This window comes from Azolla caroliniana, unplaced genomic scaffold (genome assembly GCF_043228905.1).
Source record: "Azolla caroliniana isolate FFs.n. ecotype wild unplaced genomic scaffold, voAzoCaro1.0.p SCAF_15, whole genome shotgun sequence".
Classification (NCBI taxonomy): domain Eukaryota; kingdom Viridiplantae; phylum Streptophyta; class Polypodiopsida; order Salviniales; family Salviniaceae; genus Azolla; species Azolla caroliniana.
This window is the reverse complement of record NW_028230450.1, coordinates 13,253,474-13,268,669: the sequence shown is the minus strand read 5'-3', so window position 1 is coordinate 13,268,669 and position 15,196 is coordinate 13,253,474.

Here is a 15,196-nt window from a genome sequence, read left to right as displayed (position 1 = left end):
AATTAACATGATCATAAGCTTACTCCAAAACTAATTGCACCATAATCAATTCTTGATGAGTGTTTTGTGCATAATCTATGGCCATTTGAACATTCAACACATTATGCAATATATTCCTACCTACAATAGAACCATATTGGATGGGATGTATCAACTTTGGCAAATCCTTTTGTAATCTATTTGCCAAGTCCTTTGTAAATATCTTATACAACCCCCCTATCAAAGAAATAGGTCTCCATTGATGAAATGACTCGAGAGATGCCACCTTCAGAACTACTTTAATTAGACCAACCTTCCAAGCTTGAGGCATAGAACCAGAATCCCGACAATGTTGAAACATCAAAGTTAAGGGCCCCTTTAAAATGTTTGAATATCGCTTAAAAACTTCATTTGTCAAGCCATCCCAACCAGGGCCCTTACCACTAGGAAGATGCCTTAAAACCGTGACCACCTCATCCTTAGTGAAATCCGTACCCAATTCATGACTAATGAGGTCATGCACAATACATCCAACCACATCATAAAACTCATGGCGTGCTCTACTCACCTCATTTGTCATTAACAGTTGCGGGCCAATCAGCTCTTTAAAGTAATGAACACATATCAATTATTGTAGTAGGATCCACTACAAATTCATCCCTTTGCTTCACATGTGCCACATTAGATCGAGCATAAGGAGGATATTACAATACAATGGAGACAATAGCTCTCTGATCATAGCAACCAACCTTATGAGCTAGGTTACAAAGCCCGTTATATACTAACTGCACTAGGGCAACTGCCCTTTGACATATTTACATAAATGTCCTAAATCTAGTTTTTCTAAGAGAACAATGTGAATACGGCCATTATATGCCCATATTCAACAGTGATGTTGGTAAAAAAGAATCATTGTGCATCACATACATTCTATCCAACCGACTGCATGTTTGTCTATGTTGAATGGATTGGAAGGTAAAACCTGGACGGTTCCCATGCAACCACATCCAAACATCCAACTTTAGAACCTCCATAGTCAATGAAACCCAAGCAACTTGCTCAGGATAATCCATGATTGAATGTTCAAACGTAGATTGAGATGCATCAACACACGTGTTAAAATTACCCATAATAATCTTGGACGGCCCATAGATAGGGTCTGAAGAAGTGAGCCCCATAATGCAAGACATTGAGTGGCTTGGTTAGTGGCATAAATCCCAACCAACCACACAACTTGGCCAAGAAAAGTGATTTCTATAACCAAAAACCGACCATAAGGATCATTATGCACCACCTGAGGATAATATTTATCCCGCACAATTAATACCACACTTGAATAATGATAAATAAGATGTCATGCATAGAATGATTAATATCCACGCAAATGAACTGTAGATCCTACTAACTCATGACACTTATGCTCAACTACACATAATATATCCCATTCTCTACTTAACAAAGTTTCCCATAATATATACTTCTTATGAGGAGAACATATCCCTCTCACATTCCATGTTACCACTTTCATTCAATCAACAATGTTATGGGTGCACTTGCTCCTTTAGAGCAACTAATGTCATAAAACTAGCCAAAGCATGTTCCAATTTTGCATATGGATTTTCATCCACCACATCCTTAGGGCCGTCTATCGAAATCTTTTGTTTAGGTCCTCCCGCTTGAGGAAAACCTCGAGAATTCAATGAATTTACAGCTTGTCCCAATGAACCAAAGGGGTAATCCCTTATCCCTAAATTGTCGTTGCCAGGATCTCAAGTTCCTGAATTACCTTGCCAAATAGTCTCACAAGTAGTGGGCAGACTATTACATTGCATATTCATTGATTTCCCCTTCGACTTGCCCTTTACATGATGCCAAGTACTCTCTCTCTCTCTCTCTCTCTCTCTCTCTCTCTCAATTAGTAAGTTGTTTACACTACTAGCACTACATCTTGGGTTCAACACCCAATTTTCTCACCTCTCTATTACACTATATATATATATATAGCTTATTTCATTAGATGCCACTGTGGAATGTAGGGGTTGAATCGATGACCACCTAGTTTCCATTGGGCAACCTTACCAATTGAGCTACATCCATCTGGGCTCTCTCTCTCTCTCTCTCTCTCTCTCTCATGTACAAACAAATGTGTTTTGACCAATCGCACATCTTGGAAATGCACCAAGAAACTTAGGAAAAAATGGTTTGATAAAGAATGTCGTGAAGCTCGAAAGTGCCTTATGGTTTTGGATGTAGTTAAGGATAAAGAGAATTACCAAAAGCATCTGCATGAGTATAAAAGGCTTATTCAAAGAAAGAGAAAAATATGGGAAGTTAGTCAACAATTTATCCAAACGCAAGAGAAAGCATATGCATGTGATAAATTTTGGGGAAATCTAAAGGGGAAACGTTGTCGTGCCTTTCGGCTCCGGATCGTTGCGTGAGTCGGGTGGGAACCGCCGAGGTTTTGGACTAGGAGAAAGAAGAATATGAGATGAGGCTAGTAATGAATAGATTATTAGAAAGAGAGATAGAAATTTCGTGAATCCCACGAGTGTATTGTATTCGATTAATCAATATTTAGATAAGAATATGTATTTAGATTGAAAGAAATATATAAGAAACTTGTGAATCCCACAAGTATAGATTATATTATTTTCGGTTGGTGTTTTCGGAAATATATCCAATTTCCAAATATTTCACACACCTATTACATTGTGCTCCCCATCCTTATGTAGTGATGGGAGAGACTAAGCATAGCTACATGCTTTTTTTTTCTAATATATTCATGCACACTAAATGTGCATGTGATGCTTTTCTAATCCTTGCTTTTATTTGCTAAATATAGTGCTCATGCACGCTAGATGTGCATGAGTCACTTTTTAGTTGCTTGCGTTTTTCTATAAAATATTCACGCACTCTAAAAATGCACGATTTACCTTTTAATAAAGGTAGGCGCAAATAAAGCACTTATAGTTATTAAATCTATTTATAAAACACTAAAGATAAGGTAGCATAATGGTAAGTTTGGGGTTTGTCAATGTGGAGGTGTAGAGTTCGAATCTTGCCCTATGCACGTGATAAATATCTTGATATATTATTTTATTTATTTATATGTAATTAAATCGGTTATATTATTTTTACTTTTTCACGTAGTGTACGAAATACACTACGACAACGTGTTGAGAGTTATGGTGAGTCGTGACTTAACTCTTCACGACTTGTCTATGCATTGTAAGAATTTATATGAGTTATCTCTTGTCGGAAAGATGATGTGTTATGGTCAAGGTTGTTAGGTACTTTAGGTACGGTACGGATACCATACGTATTTAACGTATTAATACCCGTATAGTACCTCCCAATTTAAAAATACGTTAAATACGTTTTCTTAATATGTTAAATACTTATAAAATACGTAAAATACGTATTTTACGTATAGTACGTTAAATACTTCTAGAATTTGAAAATTATTTACCTTTCTAAAAAATATCTATAATATTGTAAAAAACATCTATGTTTACACAATTTTATGATGTACAATAATAGTTCTACATCCTAAAATGCATATAAGACATTTGAACATTTCACATCCTAAAATACCTGTAGTAATATGGATGTTGACATTCCTTTATTCTATAAATCAGTGTAAGTGTGTATCATCACGATGTTCTACTTCAAATTGTAATTATTTACAATTATGCCTTCATAGATTGAGGAATCGTTTACGATTATCACACTCATGACAGGTTTCTCTTTTCTTCGTTTTCTTCTTCTTCTTCTTCTTCTTCTTCTATCTTCTGCAATTATCACACTCAGGACAAGTTTATGTCTTCTTTTCTCTCTTCTTCTTCATCTTCTTCATCGTCGTCTCTTCTATTCTTCTTCCTTCCTCTGGCTTCTTTTTCACTAAAATATTTTTTTTTCTTTTGCTTTTGGTTAGGGTTTTACTTACATTTTCTTTATAAATACGCATTATACCTGTTTTTTTATAAATACGTAAAATACCGTATTGGACAAATGTACATGATATTTGATTGAACAACATTGAGGTATAGTACGTACTATACCAATGATGAGGTACTATACGTATTTAAACGTTAAATACGGGTACGTAAACAACCATGGTTATGGTTCTCTTTCACATATGTCTCCCTTCTTTACAATTGAAAATATATGCATACGACTTAAGAAATTGGCCTCTCGAAAGGCAAGCGGTCTTCAATGTATAAAGGCTAAAATGCTCAAATGGATGGGAAAGGAAACACATGTATGGATAAAGGATATGTTTAATGATGCATTGCAACATGGTATGCCATATGATTGGACTACAAATTGGATCAAACCTTTACATAAAGGTGGAGATGTAAATAATGTAAACAACTATCGAACCATCATGGTTGCCTCATTAATGGCAAAACTATTTGGATGTATAATGGAATCAAAGATAAGTGTATAGGCTGAAAAAAAATGGCAAGAGAGCTTATGGACAAGCTGGCTTTCAAAAACACCATAGCATCATTGATCACCTTGTCACCCTTCGAGTATTAATGGAGGAAAGTCGGGTTAGAGGTAAAGGCTTATATTGTTGCTTTGTAGACTTCAAGAAACCTTTTGATATGGTACCTCGTGAGTATCTTTGGAGGCGAATGGAAGAACTTGAGGTGCCAAGTGAATATATGCTTGCAATTTCCCTAATTTATGAGAAGGTTATATGTTGTATGCATATGAGAGATAGCACTATTGGTGTTAAGCAATTATGCCCGCTCTCACCAACACTATTTGGTCTATGCATTGATGAATTAGAAGAAATGGTTACCAAGTTTGCAAAGGAAGAATGTGTTGAAGAAGTTGCCATTGGGAATGTTGTGATTATGCTTTTGCTATATGTAGATGATGTAGTGTTTTTTGCAAATACTTTAGGAGATGCACAAAAGCTTACGAAGGCATTGGAAAAAATTTGCATGCATACTAAATTAAGTGTCAATGGCTCTAAAACAAAGATTATGCTTGTGAAGAACCAAAAAAGAGATAAACCATGCATTATGTACAACAATGAGACACTTGAATGTGTGGAAAGCTTCAAATATCTTGGTCTTGAAGTTCCTTCAAATCATAGATGGAATGAATGTGCTACACGCCGCTTAGAGGCGGGTAAACGAGCATATTATGCATTTGAGAACACATGCAATCTTGGAGATATTAAGTGTTGGGTCCTCAAGAAATATCTTTTCGACACTTTGGTGACACCCTTTACGGGGTGGAAGTATGGGGCAGTAGCATCCCTAAATCTACGTGGAAAGAGTTTGAAAATGTCTAAAAACATTTTCTTACAAAGTTTCTACAAGTTAAGAAATAAACGCCCTACACCCTTCTCCTCGTTGAGACGGGATCACTTTCCATTGAGATCATGGCCATCGAAAGGGTTGTTGAATACATGCTTAAGGTTCAAAAAAGTCCCTCACATCAACTTCCTAGAATTGCATGGGAAGCAAGCAAAAAGATCCAAAAGACACATAAAAGCAAAATTTTGTGTTCTGATTGGATGTAAGATATAGAAAAACGGTTTGGTAGATGGGATGCAAGACACTTGCTTCATGATGCACAGCTAGATTCCTCTATAAATGAGGCCTTTTTGCAACGCCAATGTATCATGACATGGGATAAAGGTGGACGCTCATGCTTCACACATTATACTGCACATGTTGCACCTAACTACAAAACCATATTCTTTGTAGAATGGGGAAACCGTACACATCGATACATGTAAAGCCCATTCCGTTATCTACCATTCGAACCATTGCTTCCATGCGACTTAGCTCACATGCATTGTGATGTGAGATAGTGTGTTGGGGCACAAGTGATGAGAGTGGTCGGCTATGCACACTTTGCCCTAAACAAGTTTGAGAGTCTAAGTATCACACTTTGATACAATGCTCTACCTTTGATCATATTCAACCATGCTTTCCACGTCTCTTCGACCGAGCCTATCCTTGCACGAATTTCTGCCACAACCACAATGTGCACTCTCAATTGCAACATTCATTGGTAAAGTTCTTGAACATCGAGAGTCACTACTCACTTTCACACGTATCACGTGAAAATATAATATTTTTGGTCTCATAGGTCATATTTGACCTCCAAAGACGATAATATAATCTCTCTCTCTCTCTCTCTCTCTCTCTCTCTCTCTCTCTCTCGTTAAAAGCACACAATTTATATTAATTGTATGTAAAATCCACTTAGTTACAACACGTCTTAGTCTCATCTACCTATCATATGCCTATGTAGGGAGAGGGGCATCTTATGATGCCATTAAAAAACCTGAATATGCATTTGAGGAAATGATCCCCACATGCTCTAAAATCCAAAAATTCCACATGAGAATACCTTTCAGCTTCTTTTTATAGGCGTTCACCCCATGTCTATTATCAAACATGAAAGCATTATGCATATTCCAATTGTGTTATAGACCCCAATAACGCAAAAAATGGAACAATATATCCATCTCATAATTTGAACCATTTTGAATATATTAAGAAAAAACCCATTGTTGAGGTCTTAAACAACAATGGGTTAAAACTTGCAAAATGTCAAGAGTCGGAAAGATAGTAAAAAATAGGGAAATAACGAACCTTTTATTTATTATATATTTGTTTATTAAAAATAAAACAAATACTTTTAAGTTTTTCATCTATTATAAGATTATTATTAGTGTGAGGTCCCCTTTTTAATGCGAGATAAAAATATGACATTTGATGGGAACCTTTTATTTTTTATTTTCGAATACATTTAAGTTTTATATCTATTATAAAAATATTATAAGTGTGAGGTCCCCTTTTTAATGTGAGGTAAAAATATGAAATTTTATGGGAACCTTTTATTTATTTACATATTTTTATTTATTGTTTGTTTTATTAAAAAATAAAAACAATACATTTAAGTTTTATATCTATTATAAAAATATTATTACTATGAGGTCCCCTTTTTAATGTGAGATAAACATATGAAATTTTATGGGAACCTTTTATTTATTTTATTTTTTTTCATTTTTTTCATTTTTTTTGTTTTATTAAAAAATAAAAATAAAATACATTTAAGTTTTATATCTATTATAAAAATATTATTAGTGTGAGGTCCCCTTTTTAATGTGAAATAAAAATATGAAATTTGATAGGAGCCTTTTATTTATTTACATATTTTTATTTATTTTTTGTTTCATTAAAAAATAAAACAAATAAATTTAAGTTTCATATCTATTATACAATATTATTGGTGTGAGGTTCCCTTTTAATGTGAGATAAAAATGAAATTTTATGGGAATATTTTATTTATTTTTTGTTTTATTAAAAAATAAAACAAATACATTTAAGTTTTATATGTATTATAAAAATATTATTAGTGTAAGGTCCCCTTTTAATGACATAAAAATATCAATTTGTGTGGGAGAGTAAAAAGTGGGGAATTAATGAACCTTTTATTTATTATTTATTAAAAATAAAACAACTACATTTAAGTTTTCCATCTATCATATAAAAATATTATTTAGTGTACGTCTACTTATTAATGTGAAGTTAGATATCCCCTTTTTAATGTGAAAGTCTCTTTGTTATATGATATATCTAAGAAACTAAAAAGTATGAACTCTTTTTCATTTTCTTTTTTTTTAACGGATATTTTTTCATGCATTCGTATGTGTATTTGTATGCATTCGTTTGGTAACCCCCACGAATGTGAATATGTCAATCTATGATTTTGGGGAATACATAACCATCGCATGGCATCTTCAAAATCCGATAACCTTTTAGATTCATTATCAACCACATCTTCCAAATGTACAATCCCCAATCGAAATAAACGATTGAATTGAGATCTCAAGTTTCAACTTCTCTTTCCCATGCGAAAACAAGACTCGAGAAGAAACAAGCAATTCATTTTGTAATGAATTACAATATTCTTGATCACTTGATGGTCCCCATTCAAAAAGAGATAATGTATCTTGCCACGATCTTACCAAATGTTGTCCACATACAAAATGTCGAATCTTTAGATGAATACTTCCATTGAGTAATGACCACCAGGATGATTGAATCTTTGTTTTCCTGTGCACCAATCCTTCATGCTCAATAAAATATTGCATCATAAATATCCATGGTTGATCTTCTTGACATATATCTCGTAATAATGCAAATCTACAAGCCATCAAATGTCTTTCCAAATCCAATATTGCTGCACCACCTAACCTTTTAAGAGTAGCCAAATGGTCCCATGAAATCCATGTAACTCCCATCATTTCTCCCTCTTGCGACAACATGGACCGAATAGGTTGTAACATGTTTTGTAATGCCTTCTTAGTCCAAGGTAAAGACAAAAAATATAATAACATGGGTATCAAGATACATTGCACCACTTTGAGTCGTACATGAAAGGGCCATAATTGAGACTTCCAATATACATAAATTTGTCCTTCAATTTACTACCAATCCAATCAATCAATTGTCACATTTGTAACATCAACACCTAATGGATAACCCAAATGTCAATAAATTGATCCTCGTGTAATCACTAACCCTCATCATCCCAAACATTCCAAATCACTCTCCCTACAAGAAATAAGGTGACACTTCCTCCAATTTATATATAACCTTGAAGCCAAAGCAAATTGATCCCAAACTTGCATACTCGTTTTAAGATTTTCTTTTGAGGCTTGTGAAACATAAAAGAATCATCAGCCAATGCTTGTGCCACCAATTGTCCACCAGAAGGAAGATGCAAACCCACAATATCACCATTGGCCACAAGATTTGACAACATTACTAACAAAGGATGTGTAACAATAGGAAATAACAATGGGCTTAGTGGACATCCTTGTCGCACGGATCTAGTAAGAAACACTTTCGGAGTAACTCCGCATTAAGCATCACACGCGAGGTTGCATTTTACCCTAGCAAAAAGATAAGTCGACACATACGAGGACCAACCCCCATATTATACATCACACCGGAGAGGAAAGACCAATTAACATGATCATATGTTTTTTCCAAACATAATTGCACCATAACCATTTCTTGATGTGTATGTTGAGCATAATCAGTAGCCATTTGAACATTCAAAACATTATGCAATATATTTCTACCTGTAATAAAACCATATTGAGATGGGTGAATAATTTGAGGTAAGAACTTCTGAAGTGTGATGGATAATATCTTTGCAAACACTTTGTACAACCCTCCCATCAATGAAATAGGCCTCCATTGATGAAATGACTCCGAAGATGGTACCTTTGGTATCAATTTGATTAAGCCCAGCTTCCAGCTCTCAGGCATGAAACTAGAATCCCAAGATTGCTGAAACATTTGTGTGAATGGGCTCCTAAGCATGCCAGCATACTTCTTAAAAACTTCATAAGTAACACCATCCCAACGAGGGCTTTTACCATTTGGAAGGTGTAACAATACATTTTCCACCTCAGCTTCTTCAAAATCAGCATCCAATTCTTAACAAATATTTGTATTTACAACACTCCCAATTACATTATAAATCTCTTGTCATGCTTTCAACACATCCTCATTAATAATCAACTCTAGCCTAATCAAATTCTTAAAATGAGTCATACATAACTCAATAACCTTGATTGGGTCTACAACGATGTCATCCCTTATCTTAATTTGTACCACATTTGAACGAGCATATGGTGGTCTTAATCCTTGAAAAAACATATGAGATTGTGATTGATTATCGATAAATCCCTCCTTTAATTGACGCGGTCTTGTCTGTTGATAACTTTGACAAAACAAATTCTTCACAATTTCCTATACTTGAACTTGAACATCCAAAAGCTCTTCATCATGCGAATTATTCATCAATATTACATTGCATCGCGTAAGAATATATGAAAACTTATCAATCAATTTCGTACGACTTTTAGCATTAGTCATACCATACATACGATGAATATCATTGATGTTTTGTAGTGTTGTATCCCATGCATGCCATCCTTTTGAAATAATTTGTTCTGAAAACATGCCAAAAATTTGTTGCATATAGGCATCAAGTAAGGAATGTAATAATAAAGAAGAAGTAAACCTCAAAGGAACTCGATCAAGCAATGTTTTGTACATATCTACCCCATGTTTATTAAACTCAAAACGTATGGGAAAATGATCCGATGTCACAACCTCTTACATAATTGACATATTAAGCATCTCTGGCAAAAAGGACTCATCAAGCATAACATACATTCTATCTAACCTACTGCATGTTTCCTTATCTTGCATAGACTGAAATGTAAACCCAACCTCATCTTGATGCAACCATTTCCATACATCCAACTTCAAAACCTCTAATGCCAATTTGTCCCAAAATGCTTTCTTAGGAGAATCCATCAATGAGAATTGTGAAGTAGATTTTGAAGCATCAACACACATATTAACATCACCCAATAACAAACCAACACGGCCCACTAATAACCATGGATACATTGAAGACCATAACTCAATGCGTTGATTAGCATTATTGGGTGCATAGATTCCTACCGACCATATCAAATCCCCAAAATACTTGACTTCCATCACCAAAAAATGCCCCTCTCACATTCCATGATATCACTTTCATTTAACACCTTTAGGAAGAACTTGATCTTTATGAGCAAGTGTATTCATGAATGTACCAACTACTTGTTCAAGAGCTGCATAAGGATTCATGTGTACTACATCCCCTCCACCAATATTAGGTTTTGTTGTCTCGCTCCACAAGAACGAAGTCCTTGATTTAATTGAGGTCATACCACCCTTCCTGAATAATCGAATTGTAATTGGTTGGACAATCTCTAATTTGCACTTGTTTTTTCCAAGTATTTTTCTTAAACCCCTCATTCAATCTCAAATTATCTTAAATTTGTTAATGCCTTACCGTTAGTATTTTGTGTGTCCCTTTGTATGGCAACACCCTTCCCTTTTATCTTATGCTTCACTTGATGCCACTCTCCATCTTCAACATCTGGGTCGTCATTAATACATACTCCATTCTCCTCCCCAACACCTCTAACATGACCATGAACTTTAGGATCTCACTCTAACCGATGAGATGTTCCCTCATCCATGACCATATCAACCATTGAGACAATATCCTTCTCAACATCTTCCTTATTTTTCCCTTTGACATTATTTTCTGGGGATAGTTCACCATGATATTGGCATTCAACCATAAAATGCCCCAATTTACCACATTAAAAACAATGTCCTGCAAAAGTCTCCCATTGAAGCTTAAAACGAAATCGACCAAATCGAGATGTATCTATACTCAACCATCTTGGAAGTTTATAGCTTGTATCCCATAACATGCAAAATCTACATTTTTTCAACGAATTAATATAAGGAGCAATCAAAACTTTACCAATTTGAGACATCACTCCTAGTAGTAAATCTCAAAAGAATGAATTACTACAATCAACGGTCACCCAAATTGGACATTGTTGTTTTAATAAATCTTTATAATCCACCACTAGAACCCATTCCATCACATGCACTAATCTTCTATCAAAAAAGATTGGTACCTTTTCCATAAAAGCCGTACGGTGTTCTGACGATCCAAAAAACACACCATAGAAACCTCTTGGACCCATATATACATCCTCAACACAATTGTGTGTTATGAATGAATTCAACCACTGCTTAATCCATTATATCAAACAAAATTTGCTAGTGAAATACAAAATAACACCACGATCATAGAACCTGTCAAAAGTTGCTAACATAGACTTGGTCTCCATCACGGCCTCTACAACATCCTCCTCCACACAATCTTTAGCATCTTTCTCATTTTTTTCCACAAAATCAGAAAGCAAAGCCTTAACAAAATCACAACTACTCTCAATATCATAATCATCTACAATAACATCTTTCCCACCAAGAATAGCAGCATATGATGTTTTCTCATGTTTTGTAGAATCGATACACTTTTGCTTCTTGTAATTTTCACAACCATCATTACTACCACATCCATCAACAATCATCAACTCACTTCCTATTGTTGTGTCAGCCATCCTAATAGAGATTGAGAGAACTAACCTGAGATTATGACAATTTTTCTTTTAGCTTCTTGTAACGATAATGAAACTTAATGTCCAAATAATCCTTCAAAAGCTCTCTAAAGAAGCTTTGCAACGAGCCAAAAATCATAAAAAACAGAGTTCTGCATACAAAGTTACATCAGAAACATGTTTCAACACTATTCTTGGAACGTCGTCGCTTTTTTCCCCTCTTATCTCTCTCTCTCTCTCTCTCTCTCTCTCTCTCTCTCCACTGCTCAAATGAGACTTAGCTCACATGCATTGCGATGTGAGATGGGGCGTTGGGGTACAAGTGATGAGAGTGGTCGACTATGCACACTTTGCCCTAAACAAGTTTGAGAGTCTAAGTATCACACTTTGATACAATGCTCTACCTTTGATCATATTTAACCATACTTTCCACATCTTTGACCAAGCCCAATCCTTGCATGAATTTCTCTCATAACCAAAATGTGCACTCTCAATTGCAACATTCATTGGTAAAGTTCTTGAACATCGAGAGTGGCTACTCACTTTCACACATCACGTGAAATGCAATATTTTTTGTCTCATAGGTTATATTTGACCTCCAAAGACGCTAATAGAATTTATCTATCTATGTGCAACTTAACTCACATCCATTGCGATGTAAGACAGGGTGTTAGGGCACAAAAGATGAGAGTGGTCGACCACACACACTTTGCCCTAAACAAGTTCGAGAGTCTAAGTATTACACTTTTGATACAATGCTCTGCCTTTGATCATATTCGACCATGTTTTCCATACATCTTCGACCGAGCTCAATCCTTGCATGAATTTCTCTCACAACCATAATGTGCACTCTCGATTGCAACATTCATTGGTAAAGTTCTTGAACATCAAGAGTTGATACTCACTTTCACATGTATCACGTAAAATGTAACATTTTTTGTCTCATAGGTCATATTTGACCTCCAAAGACGATAATAGAATCTCTCTCTCTCTCTCTCTCTCTCTCTCTCTCTCTCTCTCTCTCTCTCTCTCTCTCTCCACCCCTTCACAACAACAAATCCAACATCTTCAACACAACCTTCAACTTTGCCATGGGGAGAAAAGTCTCATCTTAGACTGTGTGGTTTTGGGCATAAATTTTTTTTGGACTAGTTGGGTTTTCTACGAGGTGACGGGACCATTTGGAGTCAATAATTGATGACCTTATTGTGTGGAAATGCTAGAACAAGGTCCCGTGTCGAATTTTTTAGAGAGCTTGCATCTCGTCATTCATGAACTCCCATATAAGATCTCAAAACGGTTCCACAAATTTTGCTATTCTCAAATTTAAGAAGTGGGAGAAATAAAGAATTCTCTTTTTCAATAGGTTTATCTAACTCCACCTTTCCCCTTCCAAATGTTTGCATCTCCATTTCTTCTTCTTATCATCAAAACTCTTCTTTTAATCTAAATATAATGTCACCACCTCTCAAGAAAGACTTAATTGTAATATCAATTATGTTGATACATATCTCCGCTATTTTATTTTAAACCATTTTCTTTTCCCTCTTTTTTTCATTTGATGTAGATGGTTTATTTGTTTTTATGAATACAGTTACTTGATTTCAGTAAAAAAAAAAATCCTTTCTATTTTGAGTCATTGTTTCTATTTTCCTATTTTGTTTCTTTACATGAATCTGGCTTAAAGTTATTGAGATTTGTTGATTTCTTTCTTCCTATTATGTCCAAGTGTTCCTTCGCTAGAGGGATTTTTCTCAGCATATCGCGGCCCTATGTGTTTGTATGGTGTAGATTATGACCTAAGTAGAACTCTGAGTTTGCATTCAAGATGCAACAAATTGTTTAGGTCCAACAACCCTTATTTCTATCTCCTAAAATGGTTTAGTTCCTATTGCATATGCATTGCATGTCCCTTGTCCCATAACCCAAGGTTTGATGTTAATTCATAGTAGTTATAGATTTTTCAAAATGCCTTGAAAAAAACTACTACTACATAGCTTCTCTTGGTTGCAACTAGGTAGTTTCATCATTGATGCATGCCGGTTCTCCCTTTCCATTGATCAAATGTAGAGACTAACCGATATGTTCTCGAGAACCACACAAGTCCCTAGGTTCTCCTTGTTGAGGTTAAATAGTTTGTCAATTGCCACCATCAAATTGCATATGGTGGTTGGCATGATGGAAGTATAGTAGTAAGTAAAAACCTCAGAAAACTTGCCTAATTCTCGTGAACAAGAGGTTCTATTATTGAATAATTAAATACAAACCAAAGATGAAAAGTGTAGTGCATTTTGTCCCTAAACTATTCTAAATATAAAGAGAGGCTTTTGACACAATGCCACGATAATCAACTTCTCTATATTGAGAATCAATCCCATTCACACTCTCATGCTTAATTTTGCATCTATTGTTATAGCAATCACATGTGAAAATGCAAAGACAATTTGGGGTGCTTAATACAATTAAATATTACATGAATTTATAAATATGAATTATAATTAAGTCAATGTCATAGTAAGTTCTATGCTAAAATGAGAATAATTGAGTACTTCTAATCATGCAATTAGAAAGAACCCTTTAAAGGTAACCTTACTACCTAGTAAATATGTACAAACGTGCACAAGAATCAACTGAAATTCTTTTTATGCATAAGCTTGTGATTTTTTTCAATATATAATTTAGGATTGTTTTTTTCTATTTAAGAAGGTTCAATTCAAGAACTAGAAGAAAAATGGGTTTATATGTTGACATTCTAGGTTGTTTGTGAAAACATCAATGAGAAACAAATGAATTTTTTTATGTATGAGATTATGGCTTTGTTTGTAGAAAAATCAATGAGAAACAAATCAAAATCTTCCTTTCTATGCATGTTTTTGCATAAAGTTTAGGTTTTTGACTGTGTAATAAAGGTTTAAATCAAGATTAATAACAAAAATGAGCAAATAAAAGGGTCTTGAATGGGATCATATGTTCATTCAAAAAAATATGCATGCAAGGATATGCAAATATTGCAATCATGTTTAGTTGGTGGCCCTCAACATATCAAAGCACACTGATTGGGATTAAAAGTGCAAGGTGTTGAAAAATGGATGAATTTATGTGAGAGCCTTAAACAACAAATTAGAAGAGTGGTTTCTTGTTGCAAATACTGATGGAAACTCAAATCAAAAGTTATCGTTGACG